The sequence below is a fragment of the Arachis ipaensis genome, chromosome B1 (assembly GCF_059453495.1).
Source record: "Arachis ipaensis isolate K30076 ecotype BB chromosome B1, ASM5945349v1, whole genome shotgun sequence".
Classification (NCBI taxonomy): Eukaryota; Viridiplantae; Streptophyta; class Magnoliopsida; order Fabales; family Fabaceae; genus Arachis; species Arachis ipaensis.
The window spans coordinates 130,022,390-130,030,465 of NC_142436.1; positions in this window are offsets into that span (position 1 = coordinate 130,022,390).

Genomic DNA, 8,076 nt, shown 5'->3' on the forward strand with positions numbered 1-8,076 from the left:
TTTGTTGCAAGGCAACACCAAACTTAGAATGTAACCATATGCCAATTTATTGAATTTAAACAAAACAAAGAACGAAAACAAAGCAGAGAAGAGAAATTATACCTACGGTTGACATGTTGTTTACTTTCTTCCTCTTCTTCCAGTTTGTTAAGAGGAATGACTTCAAGGGAGGAGAAGATTCAGCTATTGCCCCCTGTCTTGGTTTCTTCTCAGCAAGCTTTCTTTTGTACATGGCTTGATTGAGCTTGCTTGCTATTGGTCCAGGGGTTGGATTGCTTGTGGTTGACCTCCTCTTGAATGTTGTCCTTGGTAGCTTGGTCACAATCTTCTTCTTGGTGCTTTTATTAATTGCCTTCACTTCCTTGAATCCAAGTCTTGGTGGTTGTGTGATCGTTGGAGTCTTCTTGTCATCAAGAGCCTCTTGTATTGGTGGTTCCCTGATCTCTTCCTCTGTGCACTTCTCTACTTCACTTGAGTGTGAATTCTCTTGAGTATCTTCCTCCATTTCTTCTTCATGATTTTCCATTAATTCCTTTGGGAGGGGAATTTCATGTTCCTCTATCACCTCAATTAGCTTTCGTGAATGTAAAATCCTTGGCTCATGTTCCTCATCCTTCATTGCAATTTCACTTGACACAGGGACCTTTTGTTCTTGTTTTTCCACTTCCTCACCCACAAATTTGTCTTCATCCTTGCTGTTTGATGGTTCTAAGTTCCTCTTTGTTTGCTCTAAGGGCCCATTCATCTTCTTAAAGAGGATTTCTTTCCAGGATTGGGATTGTGTGTATCTTTTCACGAGTTTTTTGTGTATTTTAATGGCTTGGCATTGACTTTCTAAGGGTTCTCTGGACCATTGAAGGTAATCCTCTGCTAGTTCAAGAGATGAAGGTTGAGAGTAATTCTGGTGACATGGATATGTTGGGGTGAAGTTGTGTTGAGGGGTGTGGAATGAGTTGTGTGATTGATGGGATGACTTGTATGGATTTTGGAGGAAACTTTGTGTTGAGGCATAATCAAGTGATGAAGAACTTTCAACTGAGAAACTGGGACGTGAGGGTGGATGCTCTTTCATTCCTTGGTGATACTTCCATCCACCATGAGGATAATGATATGAATCATTTTGTGGTGGTGGTTGGTATCCCATAAAATTTTCTTGCTCATCTTATGTCTCTGAAGCAAATCTCCATGAGTTGGAGTGCTCAGAATGTGTATTCTCTTGGTGATATTCCCAGCCACCATTAGAGATTGGTGATGGTGGGTAATATCCCATAAAATTTGTTTGATCATAAGATGAGTTGAACTCCATTTGAATTTTGGAAAACACAACACCAAGGAAAATTGAAATTACTCATATCAAAGATGAGAATTTCTTAGTGAGGCAAAAACTCAAACACCTTGGTTTCAATCTAAAACAGAAAACAAAAATAAAGAAAATGCTTGATCTAGACTTCTCACCCACTTAATCATTGTTGATCTAAATCAATCCCCGGCAACGGCGCCAAAAACTTGATGGTATTTTTGTGGAAAAACGAATTTTCCAAAACACCTAAAACTAACCGGCAAGTGTACCGGGTCGCATCAAGTAGTAAAACTCACTTAGAGTGAGGTCGACCCCACAGGGATTGATGGATCAAGCAACTTTAGTGGGTGATTAGTTTAGTCAAGCTAACATTGAAGTGAATTGTGTGAAATTGTAGCCAACAGAAAGTAAATGGCAATGAATTTAAAGTTGCAGAATGTAAATTGGCAAGTAACTTAAAGAGCAAGAAATGTAAATTGCAAGAATCTTAAATGACAAGAAATATAAATTGCATCAAACATAAAGGGGAGTGGGGGCTGAAAATTAAAGAAAGCAATAGATAGAACTTAGAACAATTGCAGAGGAATTAAATTGCAGAAAAGTAAAAGGAATTAGGTGCCGAGAGCAATGTAAACAGAGAAGCAAAACTTCAGTGAATAAGAACTTAGAGCAATTGTAGGAACTGTAAATTTGAAGCAATGCAACAGAAAGTAAAAATGCTTGAAGAATGAAAACAGAAAGACTAATGCTTAATTTGCAGCAATTGAAAAGAAGGTTGAAGATCTCAGGGAATCAAAGAGACTAGAAAACAAGTCTAGATCTCACTCCCGTCCTAGATCCAACAGAGAACAAGATGCAGGAAATTAAAGATGAAAGCAATGAAGAGAAATTTGATTCAAATCACAATTCACTTGAAAGTTTGCAGAAGAAGAACCAAGAGAAATCTTAGACCAAGAGGGAAACAGAATTTCTTCTCCCCTCAATCCAAGATTCAACTTCAAAGAAAGAAAAACTAGAAGAGGGAAAGCTCTCTATTCCTAATGCTCCCTAGTGGAGCCAGCCTCCCCTTCATGAGATGGAATTGATGCCTTTATATAGGCTTTACAAAGTGAAAATGAAAAATGAAATTGAAATTAAACAAATTACAATTAAAATAAATTCCTAAGCTATCTAATCCTTGTGCCATTTAGTGATGATGTGGGCTTTGCTTGCTTTGGATTTGAGGAGAAATGGGTTTGGTTGGCCTTGATTCAATTTGGAGAGGAATTGAATTTAAATGGAATTTTAGTTGAATTTTGACCCATGGGTGTTGCTCCCAGGGCAATGCTCGGCTCTCCAAGTGAGCGCAGCATTGGTGCTTGTTTCCTGGGCCCTTTTGGTGTGCGCAACAATGCTCCCTGGCTGTGTCAATTGCGCTTGTGTGTGCCAAGGAGTAGCGCTCAGCTCTCCAAGTGAGCTGAGCATTGGTACTTCCAAGGGGAGGTCCCAAGTTCAAATCTTGGTGGAGGCATTCTTGTGAGCCTTTTCCTTGCATTTTCTTGAGTGGGAGCCCGATAAAGCTCAGCTCACAAAGTGAACTGAGCGCTCCTTGCTTGCTTTCCTTGTTTTCCTTGTGTCTCCTCCTTCGAACCTTGGTGGTTGCACTTTGGTCTATTTTTGCTTATTTTTAGCCCTTAAAGATGCATTTCGTTTGTGCCTCAATTTCATGCCAAATATGGGTTTCCATACATCGTTGGAAAGCTCTGAATGTCAGCTTTCCAACGTAACTGGAAGCACATCAATCGGACATCTGTAGCTCAAGTTATAGCCCTTTGAATGAGGCATGGTCATGCTGTGAGCGCCCAGATTTTAACTTAGCGAAAATTTTGCTTCCAAGCTCATCTTTGCATCAGGGTAATGCTCAGCTCACTTGGAGAGCTGAGCTTTGTATGCTGATTGCCTATTTTCCTTTTATTTGGTCATGGGCCACGCTTTTAAAAGCGTGGCCTAAGGCTCCAAAGTGTGCTCCAACTTCAAAGTGTTCCCCAAAGCTCTTTTTTTTTTCCTTTTTAGCTTATTTTGTGCTTCTTTACTTCTTTTTCTTCTTATTTCCTACATGATTTATAAAATTAAAAGATCAAATAAATATACCAATTAAGTACAAAAGCATTCAATATTTAAGCACAAATCATTAATTTCTTGTATGAAAAAGCATAGAAAAACATGACATGGTGACATGTCATCAGAGGCTCCCGTCAGTTCTCCTCTAACACACTCACAAAGGCCTGCTTGACCTCATCCAAACTTTCCCAAGAATACTTAGTAACTACTACATTCTCTTGCCAACATAAGGGGAAGGTGGGCTCATTGTTCTCATCCAAGAAAAAAGGGTGAACACCCTCAACAGCTCGAACCTTGAAATAGTAATTCTTAAAGTCCTTAAAGGACTCATCAAACATAGATAACACTTTCCTCTCTTGAGTAGCTCAGAATGAAATCCAGGAAGATTTCTTCTTAGCTACCCCAGGCTTTGTCAGCACAAAAAGATACAGAAAGAGAGTTACGGTAGGTCGGACACCCAACTCCTGACACAACAATTGAAAAATATTTATAAAACCCCATGAGTTCGGATGGAGCTGAGAAGGGGCTACATTACAAGACCACAACAGGTCAGTCTCGAAGGTGGAAAAAGGGATGGTGATACTCATTTGACTAAAAAAGTAGTCATAAGCATAGAAAAAGGGACGTTCCCGCTGAGTCAAAGAAGGAAAACTAACCCTCTCCTCAGGGTCAGGCGACACCAGTTCATACTTCTTCTCTTCATCCCTATCACTACAAATTCTATGGAATCTCCTAAGCCTTATACAGTACTCGGGATCAGCCACTGTAACACACATTAGGACTATAGAGTCCAGCCAGTCAGACATGCCGTCAGGGATCTTGGTAGACATGTAAACAATATTTTTTTGGGAAGACATACGGCAAACTATACCTACATCAAAGGAAGATAACAGGGGTCACTACTAAACAACTCGGACAAAATCAAAAAAGAGAAAGAACAACCAATAAATAGAGGTGGGGCAACAAAAAGGGCACCCTTAGCAGTAACCCAGGGGCACCCTTTGGAGGCAACAACACAGCAAAGAAAAGGGAAAGCGACGCAAAAATCAGAAGCCCTAACTACCAGTAACCCCCTCGAAACATGCAAGGAATTCAACCTAAGCGCCAGCGTTTTTTCAAACAGCAAACAAAAGCAAAAGTCCCTACGAAAGCAAAACTACCAAGAAACCTAAAAGGCGCACATCTTCCTCAAACAGGAGCAGTAAAGAAAATCACAACATCGATCAAGCACAAAGAGGCAATCTCTTACAGAAAGAATCAAGCTTCTCAAGGCAAACACAATAAAAACCAAAACTTTGCAAACACGCAACAGTGAAAGCATACATGAAGATGACTATCGAAACGTAAAAAGGAAGGAAAATACCAACCTGTGGAAGAAGAGGGAACAAGCGCGAAGGGAAGAAGCAACGACGAATCCACACCAACAATCACTTTTGAGCAAAATAAATGGGAGGCAGAGAAAATAGACGAACGAAGCACCTCAGCAAATAACAATGCAAGGAGCGAAGAGAAAGGAAAGAAGAAACTAAAGACGATTCTTTAAATTTTAAAAATGCAAAAGAGGGAAAAGGGGAAATGGCAAAGGGAAATTAATAAGCTTTTAAACCCTCGCACGTTCCCAAGGAAGCGCAATGCGCGCTGCAATTAAGAAAGAAAGAAAACGCTTCGCATTCAAGGAATCCCAGCAGGAGTTATACAGGAGATCAACTAAAGGCAAAATGCTCGAGCACGACTTCCTCAAAGGGGTCGAAGTCCAAAAACACGACCTCAAGGGTAAGATCGAGCTCAAGCAGGGGCACTGTTCATACCCTGGGTCGAGCTATGCGACCCGGGCTGACTGAAGACACGAGCGACCAACCTCTTCATGTTGGATCGCCATCGACCTCTTCCTAAAGAGTTTAGCCAAATCGCCATAGAGGCCCAAGCAGGCCCAAACAAAGGAACAAAGCCCACTCTAAAGGCGGCTAAGCCCTAAAAGATAAGGCGGTTTCCCTAAAAGATAAGATAAAGTAACTAACTTATCTTAAAGGACACCCTGTACTACTATAAATACACTAGAGCACCCAGGTATAACTCATACTCTGATTCTACATAAAAAACCTGCTGAAAGCCCGTGCTAACATAAGCATCAGAGTCTCTTGCAGGTACCACCACCCTTCGGTGATCAAGGATCAGCAGCATCGCCAGATCCAGCAAGTTGGACACAGTAGCTCCGACCCCATCAGAAGATCTCATCCGAGATTGACCTTCAGTTTCAGGTAACTAGTGCACGAAATTGTGATCTCAATGGTGCCAACAACTTGGTACGCACAATTGTAATCTCAACACTTTCCTCACAACTTCGCACAACTAACCAGCAAGTGCACTGGGTCGTCCAAGTAATATCTTACGTGAGTAAGGGTCGAATCCCACGGAGATTGTCGGCTTGAAGCAAGCTATGGTCATCTTGTAAATCTCAGTCAGGCAGATTCAAATGGTTATGGGATTTTGATAATTAAAAGATAATAAACATAAAATAGAGATAGAGATACTTATGTAATTCATTGGTGGGAATTTCAGATAAGCGTATGGAGATGCGTATTCCTTCTGAATCTCTGCTTTCCTACTGCCTTCATTCAATCATTCATACTCCTTTCCATGGCAAGCTGTATGTTGGGGATCACCATTGTCAATGGCTACCTCCCGTCCTCTCAGTAAAAATGGTCCTCTATGGTTTCTGCACGGCTAATCAATTGTCAGATTTCTCGTCTCGGATGAAAAATACCAGGCACAGCTACCGCATGGCTAATCAGTCGTCGGTTCTCGATCGTGTCGGAATAAGATCCAATGATCCTTTTGTGCACTATCACTGCGCCCCACAGTCGCGAGTTTGAAGCTCGTCACAGTCATCCCTTCTCAGATCCTACTCGGAATACCACAGACAAGGTTTAGACTTTTCGGATCTTAGGAATGCTGCCAATTGATTCTAGCCTATACCACGAAGATTCTAATCTCAGATTTAGATGCCCCATTGTCAGAGGGGAAACGATGTGAATCGTTGAAGAGAGATCCAAGAGATATGCATTCAAGCTTGTTTTCATGTAGAACGGAAGTGGTTGTCAGGCACGCGTTCATAAGTGAGAATGGTGATGAGTGTCACATAATCATCACATTCATCATGTTCTTGTGTGCGAATGAATATCTTGGAATAAGAATAAGCTCGAATTGAATAGAAAAACAATAGTACTTTGCATTAATACTCAAGGAACAGCAGAGCTCCACACCTTAATCTATGGTGTGTAGAAACTCCACTGTTGAAAATACATAAGTGATAATGGTGTTCATTGGTTTTGGCCCCAGAGGGGGAACCAGAATAACCAAGATCTCTAATACAATGAGAAAAAGTAATATTTATACTAAAACTAGTAGCTAGGGTTTACAGAGATAAATAAATGATGCAGAAATCTACTTCCGGGCCCACTTGGTGTGTGCTTGGGCTGAGTATTGAAGCTTTCACGTGTAGAGACTTTTCTTGGAGTTAAATGCTAGCTTTGGTGCCAGTTTGGGCGTTTAACTCCAGCTTGTAACTCAGTTCTGGCGTTTAACGCCAGAATAGGGCAGAAAGTTGGCGTTTAAACGCCAGTTTGTGTCATCAAAACTCGGGAAAAGTATGGACTATTATATATTGCTGGAAAGCCCAGGATGTCTACTTTCCAACGCAATTGAGAGTGCACCAATTGGATTTCTGTAGCTCAAGAAAATCCATTTCGAGTGCAGGGAGGTCAGAATCCAACAGCATCTGCAATCCTTTTTCAGCCTCTGTATTAGATTTTTGCTTAGGTCCCTCAATTTCAGCCAGAAAATACTTGAAATCACAGAAAAACACACAAACTCATAGTAAAGTCCAGAAATGTGAATTTTGCTTAAAAACTAATAAAAATATACTAAAAGGTAGCTAGATCCTACTAAAAACTACCTAAAAACAATGCCAAAAAGCGTATAAATTATCCGCTCATCACGACACCAAACTTAAATTGTTGCTTGTCCCCAAGCAACTGAAAATCAAAATAGGATAAAAAGAAGAGAACATACTGTAAACTCCAAAATGTCAATGAAACTGAGTTCTAATTAGATGAGCGGGACTAGTAGCTTTTTGCTTCTGAATAGTTTTGGCATCTCACTTTTTCCTTTGAAGTTCAGAATGATTGGCATCTATAGGAATTCAGAATTCAGATAGTGTTATTGATTCTCTTAGTTCAGTATGTTGATTCTTGAACACAACTACTTTATGAGTCTTGGCCGTGACCCTAAGCACTTTGTTTTCCAGTATTACCACCGGATACATAAATGCCATAGATACATAACTGGGTGAACCATTTCAGATTGTGACTCAGCTTTGCTAAAGTCCTCAGTTAGAGGTGTCCAGAGTTCTTAATCACACTCTTTTTGTTTTGGATCACGACTTTAACCACTCAGTCTCAAGCTTTTCACTTGGACCTTCATGACACAAGCACATGGTTGGGGACAGCTTGATTTAGCCGCTTAGGCCTGGATTTTATTTCCTTGGGCCCTCCTATCCATTAATGCTCAAAGCCTTGGATCCTTTTTACCTTTGCCTTTTGGTTTTAAGGGCTTTTGGCTTTTTCTGCTTGCTTTTTTCTTTTTCTTTCTTTTTTTTTCTTTTTTTTTCGCCACTT